This window comes from Coenobita brevimanus, chromosome 101, assembly GCF_032717465.1.
Source record: "Coenobita brevimanus isolate Jiangsu-jjx chromosome 101, ASM3271746v2, whole genome shotgun sequence".
NCBI lineage: Eukaryota > Metazoa > Arthropoda > Malacostraca > Decapoda > Coenobitidae > Coenobita > Coenobita brevimanus.
In genome coordinates, this window is record NC_137054.1 from 51,613,737 (window position 1) to 51,627,621 (window position 13,885).

The 13,885-nt window shown below is 44.2% G+C and overlaps 1 pseudogene; it reads right to left on the reverse strand.

The window, feature by feature from the left end:
* Positions 1–799: 799 nt before the first annotated feature.
* On the reverse strand, positions 800–918 carry LOC145415166 (5S ribosomal RNA; annotated as a pseudogene).
* Between the last annotated feature and the right edge of the window lie 12,967 nt (positions 919–13,885).

The window sequence follows — 13,885 nt, forward strand, 5'->3', positions numbered from 1 at the left end:
GAGTTAACCGTTACTCCCAGTCTTTCATTCATGCAACAGGTCAGCTCTGGAACTGTCTCCCTCTGTCTGTATTTCCTCCTGCCTATGATCTCCAGTCTTTCAAACGCAGTGTGTCCAGGCATCTCAAAATGATCGGATCTTGAATTTGGCTCTCTATTGTATTTTGTTTTTCTCTTGGAGGGAACTGTTACTGCGGGCTCATGGCCTTTGGTTCCTTCTTCCTCGCATTAAAAAAAAAAAAAAAAGAGAGAAATACAAGGCTATTCATAAGATTTTACAAGACTTAACGCTTCCGTAACGAATACGAGCAAACAAAAACTATGGTGGCGACGTGACGCGTAATATTGAGTTAGGATAGTAAATTATACTTTCTAGTTTATTTCAGACTACCTGTGTACTTTCTGAATAGATTTTTGAAACGGCAACTGTTTGAAAGTTTGTGTGTTAGCCAGGTCAGTGCTGTAGTTAGCACATTTGAGGGCAAGCCAGTAAGCTTCTGCCTCTAGTCCAACAACATCATTGTGTGACACTTCTTGCCTATGAAAAATCATGAATAAATGACGTGTAAGAAGTGCATATACAATATTATATTACATGGCAGAAATTACACATCAGAGTTTGGTCAGCGTTGGTAAATGGTTAGTTTGGTTTGTATTTTTCACCTGTTTTAGTGTTCTCTCAGTTTTTTCATTCATTGCCAGACGCCATGTATCCCAAATGGGGTGGCCAAGGGCATAAAGTTAATTGTTTTACAGGGAGGGGCACTAATCCTCCACCAACCCCACTTGACATGTAGGGATGCCATCAGCATCTGGTGTTCCCAGGCGGTCACCCATCCAAGTACTAACCAGACCCAACATTGCTTAACTTCGCTGATCGGACGGGAAGCGGTGTACTCAACGTGGTATGGCCTCTCACAGATAAGTTTCAGAAATTGATAAAACAGACACATTTTTCATCAGTACCGACAAGTATGTGCAATTACCTAAGTTCTTTCTTGAAGAATGTGATTCGTTTTTGCACCAAAAAAATTGATAAGCTGATGTAGTTAAGATAGTTGGGTAAGGTTACCAGATACTGGTGTGCGTGAACAGGTTGGTTAGGATGTTGGCTGAAATATTGCCTGTTTCAATCAAGCACTCAGATTTGAGCATAGGTGTGTTGGCTTTAAAGCAAAACTTGTTAGTAAATGCTGATTTTTTCATCCAAAAAACAACAACAACAACAACAGGCATCTTTCTATCCCAAGAGCTTTTCTTACAAGTAGCTGCAGGCCTGAGGAAATGGCCAGTTCCATGCATATATAATATAAAAACTAGTTAATTGGATAGAAATGACACGATCCTGGAGCACTGCACTTGGTGACGGCCTGCCTGACGCACGTGTGCCAGCCTCAGCTCTCACTCTGTGACCCCCCCAGCTCTCACTTCGTCCTACTTGGATCCTCTAAATCATATCACCCAATAAACCATCCCCATATATCACCCCTCTTACCTCTTTTCCTGTCGCCTTCTAACTTCCCTATCGGTACTAACCCTGCTCTGGTGAAGTCGGAGATATTTTCTGGACCCCCCCCACTACCTTGCTGGGGCCACGGCCATAGCGGTAGCCGGGGGTCCAGCCGTGCGCCTGAGAGACTCGGCCTTTGCTCCCCAACTTCCTTCCCATGTTGCAGGTGAAAGATTGGGTAGGACTGCGGTCCTAACAATCTGGAACCACCCTGCGCTCACAAGTTTCGTGATCAGGGTAACGGCACCAACACCTCATCCTGCACGCCCATTGCAGCCCAGGACCTGTGCAAAAGTGAGGTGTTTGGCTTTTTCCTCCCCTTTTATTAACACCATGCACTACACTTCCCTCCCTCCCTTTGTTTAGTAATGGCTCTATCAGTTAAGTTCAAATGCATCCTCCCCTCCCTTCCCTCAGATCCTGGTCAGACCTTGTTTGCAGTAACCGAAACCCCTTTTGTTAACCTTTTTACCAACAGCAAAGACAAAATTGTTAAAGTCACCCTTGCTTCTCAGACACATCTTGATGCGTACCTTTCCCCCACCAACCTACCCAAATACCTGGATGCTGGTTATGAGTTGATCTCAACACCAGAACTTAAAGCAGCCTGTACGATCCTCGCAAGACGTGTCACTAGACATGTCCTTAGCCATGACGACACTGACCTGATGACCGAACTCTCCCGAAAAAACGACATTAACGTTGCCCAAATTCTTCGTCTGGAAAACTCATCTTCAATCAAAATTCGCTGTGCCTCCCCCCAAGAAATTCAGAAACTCTTCATTCATGGCATCAAGGCTTTTCATTCTATCATCCCTCCCAGCAACCTAAAAGCCCAGCAGTGGTTTGATCTTGCCCAATGTTTTCGATGCTACGGCTTTGGACATCAAACTAGATCATGCAAGAAACCCCAGACTTGTTCCAAATGTTCTATGCAGGGCCATTTTTACACCAACTGCACCAGTAACACCATCAAATGTATTAACTGCGGCGAAGGCCACACTCCGATTGCTAGTAACTGTCCCACTAAGAAAAACCTACTAAAGAATGCCCAAGCTAGCCACCAACCTACCCAGAACACTAACTCACACCAACCCCTCACTGCACCTCAACACTCATCCTCCATTTCATACGCTCAAGCAGATCAAACATCCTCTCAGCCTTCAACTCACACACCCAACACTCACTGTACTCCTCACTCCATCACCACCACCCCTAACCCCCTTACTTCCCCTCACACTTCATCCTTTGACCCCCTCCTGTATACCAAAATCACCACTGTAATCCAAGCCACCCTACATCATTCTCAGGCTACAAAAATCCCCTTTGCAAACCTCATCAATGAGGTACTGACTGCAAACAACCTACCCACCATTGTCATACCCCCTTCATGGCAATCCCACATATCAAACCCTCCCCCTCTGTCACTCCCTCCTCATGGACTCACAACAACTCACACCCTCCTACCGCAACCCCTCCCATCCCCCCCACCCCCGCCATCACTAACTCACCAACTCACGCATCACCCCACCACATTGCCGCTCCCCCCAGGTATCCACACCCCTTCAATCCCCCCGTCCTACCCCACTCCTCCCCACCCATCCCCCCCAACTTAGTCCCAAGACCCTTCCTCCATCTTCCCAAACCCCCCCAACCCTCAACCTCAACAACACCAACCAGCACTATCTCCAACCCCATGCCCCCCCACCACCCCCCATTACCATCCCCATCAGAGATCGCAGTGCTTCCTGCAAACGGAAAGCCTCAGAATCCCCTGAATCCCTCTCGCCACACTCTCCCCACATCTCACAACACCCACCAGTCACGTCCTAGGAAACGTAGTCTCCCTACCCACAGAAAGAGAACCCCATCCTTCTCCTCCGCCTCACCTCATAACATCACACATATAACACACTCAGACTCACCCCCACATCATCACGAACATGATTAAAGTCATACAGTTTAACATCAGACACTATTACTCAAACAGAAACATACTCACCCAACTCATACAAGAACACGACCCAGACATAGTACTACTCAACAGCACTTGCACCAACAACACCAGGAAAATCAAACACTACGGCTACACTACACTCCAAACCGACGAGGGTCCACACGATGGAGTAGCCATTATGATCAAGGGCTCCATTAAACACGAATTCATCACAACATGGAGACATAAACACTTCTTAGCAGTCAAGACACACACACCACCCTCGGCCCCCTCATAGTCTCCACCACATACACCAGACCCAACATTGGCTTCCCCTTCACAGACATAAACAGACTCTTTAACAACACAGCTCCAACATTACTAATTTCAGACTTAAATGCACTACACAGAACATTCCAACACAGCACAACAAACAACCACGGTACACAAATGTTTGCTATTTACAGCCACAAAAGACTCAACTTCCTTGGACCTGATTTCAACACCACATTCACACCTAGGGGATCAGGAAAACCCGACCTCATTATCGTCAACAGAGCATTAAACATCTTTCATCACCACATAGCTCCTGGCCCAATCTCAGGGTCCGATCGTATTCCCATAATCATGACCATCTCCACCAACCCGATCCTGATCCCCAGCACACTACATTATGATTACATACATGCAGACTGGGATGCCTTCAAACAAACACTTTCAGAACAGGAATATATCACTAACTATGAGGGGAAACATCACACTGACATCGAAGAACAATGCAAACACCTCCATACATGTATGCTTAACACTGCCAACCTCACAATTCCCAAAACTACACACACACACATTTACACATTCATACCTTCAGTACGAACACAGAGACTCCTAGTGTGTTACCGTCGCCGGTTTGAACAAAACAAACACAACTTTGACCAAGTACGGTTCGACCTGTCCAACCTTCGGACGCACATAATTAACAGTCTTGAATCCGACCATAATGCACACTGGAGACGCCTCATAGAAAATGCACAACGACACAGGAAAACAAGACCCTGGGAGTTTTGGAAACACATCCGACGTCTAAAGGGCGTTAGCACACCATCAGTATCGAAACTAACTGTTAATAACAGAGAAATTACAGATCCCAGGGAAATCACAGGCACATTCAAAAACGCCTGGCAACAAGTATACGATCCCAACCCTCCTCACCCTGCCGCAACACGACACATAAGACATATAGAACAACACCTCAACACCATTCATGACCATGTTACACCAGACGCAAACATACACCTGAATAACTTAGATCCTCACAACCCTCTCACTGCACCCATTCTCGACGACGAGGTCAAATCTATGCTCGCTAGAACTCCAAAAAAGGCGCCGGGTGCCTCAGGTATCGGTCATCACATACTCAAACATCTCCCAGACACATTCATAAATGCACTCACACACCTATACAATGCTGCCCTAGCATCCGGCTACTTTCCGGAGACCTTGAAGACTGCGGCAGCTACCCTCATCCCTAAAAAAGACAAAACAACAACTGATCCCCTAAATTACAGACCCATTAGCCTACTTGAAATGCTAGGAAAATTATTCGAACGCACCATTAACAACAGATTACGCCTACACTTAGAAGACGAAAACCTTCTCTGCCCCGAACAATTTGGCTTCAGACCTAGACGCTCCACCCAGGACGCCCTCAACATAATTACAAACTACATCCACCTTAATCAGAACACCCCCTGCCCTGCATACAAGACCGCGGTTATTACCCGTGACGTGAAACGAGCATTTGACTCAGTATGGCACGTAGGCCTGAAGTACAAAATCTGCGAACAGTTTCACTTCCCAAGACCTATTCAAAAATTACTTTGCAACTTTTTGGACAACCGCACTATGCGTATAAAATTTAGAAATAATTATTCTGATTACTTTCAGCTTCATGCAGGTGTACCTCAGGGCTCCGTCCTCGCTCCTACCCTTTACACCCTACATACAAATGACATTCCCTCCCACTTCATGACGACTCATTAACCATACAATACGCCGACGACATCACTCAGCTTGCACGTGCGACTACAATTGACAGATTGACCACAAAAGCAAGTATAGAGCTTGACCGCGTCGCCAAATGGGAGCAGAAATGGCGGATTCAAGCCAGTCCCTTGAAGTGCAGTGTTACATATTTTCGCACAAAAACAGCCAACCCCCGCCCACTTTTTCTAAATTCGCGTGGCCCTGACCGCGTTCCCATTCCTATAAAAAACACCAGCACCGTACTTGGCCTTACGTATGACAGAAACCTGACACTTCACCACCATATTAAAACCAAGACAGCCATGGCCCAAAATGCTCTAACACAAATTTACCGTTTTCGCAGTGCAGAGCCGAAAACAAAATTCCATCTGTATAAGGCACTGATCAGACCACTGCTCACATATTCACCATTAAGCATTTCTCTTTCGGCCAAAACTAACATCCTGAATTTACAAAGAATTCAAAATAAAGCCATACGTTGGACAATAAGCATACGGTGGGATGATTTTCAAACCAACATCAGCATACACGAACGCGCCAACATTTCACCCATTAACACATACCTACACTTCCTAAAGGAAAAACAGATCACCAAATTCACCAACACTCATCACGATTTCATTGACATCTTTACATACATAACATCACCCACAAGACCTCACGCCAACCTTTTCCACCCTGACGCAAGACCTGCACCGACCCCCCTGCTCTAAGGATTTATTCACTTCACTATTTTTTTTTTTAGCGTGTGTACGTATGTGTGTGAGTGTGTGCGTGTGTACAGTATATGTGCGTGTGTGTATGGTGTGTGTGTGTGTGTGTGTGTGTGTGTGTGTGTGTGTGTGTGCGTTACCCCATACAATCTGCCCTCAACTCATAACCAGCAACCTTCAACCTCAATCCTAACAACCTACCCTAAAACCCACCCCACTGCCTACCGTACCCTTTCCCCCAGTCACACCCCTTCCTCATTGTCACGACAACCTTACCCAACATCCTCATCCTATAAATCCCCCTACCCAAGCTCCGGGAGCCATCAAGTTCAAAATGACAGTCCATAAGCAATGCTTGACAGAGCCTGTAGCGTAATACCCCTACCCTGCCTCCCTCAGTAAATAATAACACTTGCACCTGCGGACCCTCCAGTTTCCCAACAATCAACACACGCATGTTGGGTCAAGCCCCGACTCTCTTTCTCTCCAACTAAAGTCCTTCCTCTCCCACTAATCAAAAAAAAAAAAAAAAAAAAAAAAAATGCACACTACACAATTCATCCAGGGTTCCTAAACTCTCAGTAAGGCCGGGAGTATAAATTATGGCCTAGTTCCTGTTACCATCGTCGTCGCCCTGGTTGCATAACACTCACCACATATACACAATCATTCTTTACCTTCCTTCCTTTCCCCCCCTTTTCTATACGTCATTCATTCATTCATTCATAGAAATGACAGTTATTGTAATGCGGGAGTAGACAGGTGTAGGAAAGTCATGGAATATTGGTTAGGGTGGAAGGGTTATATAAAAGCATGAAAGGTGCAGTTAAGCAATGACTGACAAACAGGAAGTAATGAGATAAATATTTAGTGAAGGAGACAAACATCAAGCATATAACCAGAGTAGGAGAAAGCCAGGAAAACAGAACAGTAAATAGTCTGAAAATATATAAAACAGAACTGGATGAAAGTACTATAGATTAGTGGAATGATTTCTGGGAAACAAAATGGAAAGCTTGTCTAGCAGACTGGGACAGAAATAATTAGCTACTGTATGCATGTAACTTAGGAAATTATTGCATACTGCTTGAAGGGAAAGGTAATGATAAAGAGTGTGAATCTCAGGGTAGTATAATTACTAAGCTAAACTGGAAATTTACTAGTAATACCTCAAACAGGGAAGGTGACAATAATGTAGGGAAAAAACTATAGCTAGAGATATAGAAATTGAAAGAACAACTGATACAGTACACACATCTTATAACCTATATTTTCCAATATGGTCTGCTGATCATGGCTGGATGACAGGTGTGGAAGGAAGCAGCTGAAAAAGAATGGAGTGCTACTGCATCCCTCTTATGTTGGTGCTGCAATGAATGTCACCATTCAACCAGCTTTGTAAAGAAGTAAATTTGTCTCCATGCTAAAGAGAAATTCTCCAGTAACTCTGTATTTACATTCTGCAATATAAATTTAGGAACACATGATGTACTGCTGCATGAGTGAAGGTGCACATAACCCGGATAAACTGCTGTATAATTCATGACTGGTGAGCTGGCCAGGAACAACATGGAAATCTATGAAGAATGCAATAATACATTCGCTTTGCTCGTATGAAATCAAGTCTGGATAATCTCAATAATTACTTTCATGCAAATGACTGCAAAAGGAGGATAAATCATATTTCAGTCTAGGCTATGCATTACACTGTATCTTGCTTGTAAATGCATCCTCTTTATGCGTTCTAGCATCATTTGATACCGATTCTAGCGCAAATATACTTATTTCCTACATAAAAATAACAGTTTAAAGTGTCTGGTTTATTAAACATAAGCAACTCAAAATTTGCGCGCCTTTAGTGCTCATGCAGCGCATTCTCGCCCAATTTAGCGACTGTCTTGGCATTCAAACGCCAGAACTGGGTTTCGCCAAGACTGACGGTCCAGATTATTATAGTAAGGATGACTGACGCTCAGGAACGTCTGACGACTGAACGTCGCCGTTGGACCGCCTGAACTCTTGGTTTTTATAGTACGACCCTAAGTCACTGTGACCCTCACTACTCACTAGTGACTCCGTTCATAACTCAGGTGTATATCTTATCACTTTATATTTTGTAGCAGAGTTTGGGCATACCATGAAAATCTCACAATACAAATATTATAATAATATAATCATATCCTTTATTGTGGTAGGTGGTGACCATCATCCACTCACTTGATGTAGTGCTGCCTGCTTCTTCTTTAGCCTGTATCATTCTTTTTCTGTGCCTGCCCTCATTTCTTCCTATTTCTCTCATCTTTCCTGTCACTTCTTATTGTTTTTCTTTCCTTTACAGGTGGCTTTACATTAAGTGACAAGCCAAATGGTTTCCTGTAAGCCAAGAAACTATTTACAACGCTGGGTGGTAACCATATAACCGAACCATACGTGCTCCCTACGTGTCAGCAAGTGGGTTGGTGGAGGGTTAGTGCCCCTCCTCGTAAAACAAATAACTCAAAGTAAAATGGCCACCCTTTACGGGATTGTGGCGTCTGGCAATAGATAGACAGATAGATATCCTTTATTACAAAAACAATATCACAAGGAAAAGAAATAGCCTTTGTGCCACTCGCGAAAAGAAATCTGATCAGCAGCGGAATGCAGTCCATAGAACTTAAATAGATAATTCATAGAAATGTGCTTATTCTTGCAGATAATAACTCAGTAAGACCATAAAAGAAAGTATATTCACTGATGACCATAACATTAGCCCTTAATGCTTTAGCATAGAAACTGAAATAAAATTACATAATTTAACAGTCACATAATTGAAAACATTATAAAGAGAAGAGCACAAAATTTAATGCGTGACTTTAAAAAATAACTCTGCTCACAAATAGCAGGCAAACTGCCAACTCTGATACATAGTGGAAAAATTCGAGAATCGTCGGGAATACTCTTGCACTACCTGCCTGGCAAATCCCGCATCTCAACAATACTGTTACGTCAACAAACCCACACTGCCACAGGCTGCAACAGCAATAGTTCAATATAGGTAGGGCATTTCCCAGTGAGCTGTTCTTCCTAGAATTCTAGCAACCTTTCAGTGTACAACAACACAGATCAACATAGGTGTAGAATGCAGACAAGCTTCTCACGTTCGTCGTCTTTATTTACCAAGTAACTGCTTGGTATACTCGCCAACTACACTTCACAGATATCACAAGTACCAGAGCTACACTAACTTCGCAAGGCCACAAGACAAACTGAACTCAAACTGAACTGAAAACCCTCTAATCCCTTCCTCATCCATAAATGATCTTGCATTAAGCTCGAATCTTCGAGTATACTCTAGCTACCATGGTTGGCAAATCCGACATCCAAACTATCCTGAGTTTTCTTACACTACATAATACTCTAAATGCTTTAGCATACAAACTGAAATAAAATTACATAATTTAACAGTCACATGAATAAAACATTATGGAGAAAAAGAGCATAAAATGTAATGCAAAACTTTACACAATACCTCCGCTTACAAATAGCATGGTAACTGGCAACTCTGACACGTAACTGAAAAATTAGAAAAACACTGTGAACCTACCAGTACTTCCTATCTAGCAATTCCCACTTCTCAGCATTAGCCCCTCCCTAGTCCTTCATCGTCCCGACAAAACTACACAATGTATACACACATAATCCTTAATCCAAACTAAACATTTTATTATATACAAACTAACACTTCAAATTATCAGGTCTTCTTCCATGGTGCTTCCGACGCCTTGCTCCTCCACACAGTACACTCCTCTTGGAAGGTCTTGGTCCTCTTCCTGATGCACTTCTTCTCTTGGGAAACTGTCACCATCCTCTCGTGCTTCAGCTCCTTGGTCCTCTTTAACATCCTTGGCTGCAGGTGAGCACGATTCCTCGGAGACATCCCAGCTGTACTGTCCTTGCCCATGGTACTGCCACAGACGATTCCCGTGTACCACCTTTGGGCGAGACTTTTCGCCTCCCCAGATCCGGTATGTTACGTCTGACAGACGGCCTAGCACAGTGTCCCACGGGCTCTGCAACTTCAGTGATTGTCCCTTCTTCAGCTGAGGATTGTACAGTCAAACTCTGTCACCATCACTGAAGCTCACCTCATTTGCCTTGGCATCATACTTGCGCTTCATCTCTTCGCCAGAAAGCTTCAGAGCCTCTCGAACTTCATGATGTACCTCAGCCAGTCTCTCCTTAAGATGCTTCGGATAGCTGCTTCATCACGTGGTCTTCCTATTAACAAGTCAATGGGAAAATGCAACTCGTGGCCCAGCATTAGTTTTACAGGAATGTAGCCGGTAGACTTATGGGATGCAGATCAATATGCCATCAGCAATGCAGGTAATATCTGTTCCCATTCCATTTGTCCCTCTACACACTCCTTGGCCAGCACTTGTCCCAGGGTCCAGTTAAATTTCTCCACCATCCCATCTGACTGTGGCCTTAGTGAGGTCGTCCTGGTCTTCTTGATCCCCAGTAACTTGCAGCATTCACTGAACACAGCAGACTCGAATTTTCTACCCTGGTTTGAATATAGCTCCTGTGGCACCCCAAAATGACAGAAGAACTGGTCAACCAACACCAACACCCAAGCAACAGTCGCAGTCTCATGATCAGGGATGGCATATAGGCTTCAAGCCACTATGTGAAGTAGTTCATGGCGACACATATATACCGGTTTCTTCTTTCGGTGAGTGGCAGAGGGCCAGCAATGTTCACTGCGTCTTTTTCCATCGATGCATCCACCTAGTACAGTTGAAGAGGGACGCAACCACGTTTCTTGGGTCCCTTCTTGACACAGTATACATCACAGGCCCGACACCACTCTTCAATATCCTGCCACATGCCAGTCCAGTAGAATCTCTGTTGCAGCTGACATAGAGTTTTCGCTCCCAGGTGCCCAGTAGTGATTTGGTTGTGGGACTCCTTCAAGCTTTTGGACCTCATCTTCTTCGGAAACACCAGTTGCCAATACTTGCTGAGACCATCGGGTGTCTCCCACTGATGCTCCAGTAGTCTGTTGTTCAAAAGAAGGTCCCACTGGCTCCAGTAGCTCTTGGTCACAGGGCTGAACCTGGAAACCTCTTCCCAAGGTGGTCGCACTGCACTCCACTGCAGCCACTCTAGCAAGGGTTTAAAGGCTACATCCTCCATCTGCACCCTCTTCAGGTCTTCTTCAACTGACACTGGTCCTGCCACTGCAGTTCTACGGCATTTCTTGCTAAGATTCCCATTCCAACTACGCTGCTTGCCGTCTGTTTTTCCGTCCTCTTGCACACTATCAATTAAGGTTCTCTTGCATTTCCTCAGTGGTGGGGCTTCTTGAGAAAAACTGGCTGTAGTTGCCTCCTGTCACCAGCCCTTTCTAATTTACCCTCATCCTTCTCGTCTTCAGCAGCCTTCTTCTTGCCGTCCTCCTCATTTGGACAATCGTAGCTGAAGTATCCCATCTCACCACATGTCCAACAGCCGTTTGTTGCAATCGTGGGTTTCCTTGCACTGTTCAGTTCTTGCTCCTTCTTCCACTTGTAATAATCCTCCATTTTGTGTCTTGACTTCCCGCAGAACCAGCAACTTCTTCCGGTCTTCTGTTCCCTCTTCCACTTGTAGCAGTCCTCTTTCCTGTCCTGGCTTTTCACAGTACCAGCAACTTCCTTCAAATTTTTCCGTTTCATGTACCTGCCCCTTTCATGTCTTGAATCCTGCACTATGACCTGCCTGAAAAATGGACGTACTGGACTCGACATTGGACTCAAATTCTAGAGCCCTGGCTAGTGTTTCTTGCTTGCTTCTTGGTTGTGCCTGTTTCACTTGCACTTTCAGCTCTGCACTATCAAGAGCATCAATGAACTGATCCCTCAGGAGAATATCCAACAGGTCAGGTGTTGCTGCAGGGTACGCCTTGTATGCCATACTCTCCAGGTCACGAGCAAGCTGCTGTAGGGATTCGCCTCGAGCCCATACACGGCTTCGGAATCTTGCTCTGTAAACTTCAGTCTAGTATATGATCCCGTATCTATGGTCCAGTACGTCTACTAAAAACTAATAACTGTTCTTATCCTCTACTGACATCTGGCAAGGAATCTCCGTTGTTGCTTCCTTAAGGCAAGTAGCAAGCTGCACTGCCCTCTGCCTATCATCCCAACCATTCTGATCAGCAAGTAACTCAAACTACACATGGTAAGTTTCCCAATATACTCTACATCAAATTCCTGAGGTTTCTTTTTAATTGGACCCCCAATATAGCCATTCACTTCACTGGTTTGGGACCTAAAAACTGGAGTATCATAATTAAGTACAAGACTTAAAACTCTTACATTCTGACTATTCAATTCTGTAATGCTGCCTTTAGATGCTTGGGATCCTTCAAGATTCACCATACACTGTCAATTCTTTTCATAGGCTCAGTAGTGGAATCTTTCTCTACAGCCTCAATTCTCTCGCTGATTATCTTCAAATGGTTAGTTACATGCTTCAGCTGGTCATCTACATGCTGTCTGCACTCTATCACATAATTACTTAACTCACTTCTGCTGCCATAGCTCAGCATATACTTCCTTCAACTGTTCCTGTTTTTCCTTCATTTCCCCCATGAAATCATCTATCTGTCCTTGCATCCTCAGTATTTTTCTAATTCCACTCCTGAAACCACTGTCACATTCACGTCCCACACTGCCACAGGCTCCAACAGCAAGAGTTCAGTATAGGAAGGACATTTTCCAATGAGTTATTCTTCCTAGAGGCAGCCTTTCAGTATACAACACAGATCATCACAGGTGTAGAATGAAAACAAGCTTCTCACGTTTGTTGCCTTTATTTACCAAGTAATTAATCGGTGTGATCACCAACTACACTTACAGATATCACAAGCACCAGTGCTACATTAACTTCGCAAGGCCACAAGTCAAACTAAATTCATACTGAACTGAAAACCCTCTAGTCCCTTCCCCATCCTTAAATAATCTTGCATTACACTCAAATCTTCGAGTATACTCCAGCGACCACAATTGCCAAATCTGAGACATCCAAACTATCCAGAGTTTTCTTACACTACATAACACACTCTAAATGCTTTAGATTACAAACTGAAATAAAATTATATAATTTAACATGCAATCTCGTAAATGAAACATTATAGAGAAAAATAGCATAAAATTTAATGTGTAACTTTACAAAATACCTCCACTCACAAATAGCAGGCTAACTTCAACTCGTTCGTTCGTTCGTTTAAAGATTTCCTGCCCAGTCAGTGGGGTGTGGGCTACCTAGTAAGGGGGAAGACAGGGCCTGGGGGCTGCCCAGCACACACGCCCTGACTTCTGGCTGGCTTTGTGGTGTGCGACTTGTAACTCTAACACTATCTATCTATTGCCAGACGCCATAATCCCGTTAGGGGTGGCCATTTGACTTTGAGTTATTTGTTTTACAGGGAGGGGCAAAAACCCTCCACCAACCCACTTGTTGACACGTGGGGAGCACGTATGGTTTGGTTATATGGTTACCACCCAGCGGCGTAAATGGTTTCTTGGCTTACAGGAAAGCATTTGGCTTGTCACCCAATGTAAAGCTACCTGTAAAGGAAAGAAAAGCAGTAAGAAATGACAGGAAAAATGGAGGAAATAGGAAGAGAGGAGGGCAGGCACAGAAAAAGAATGAT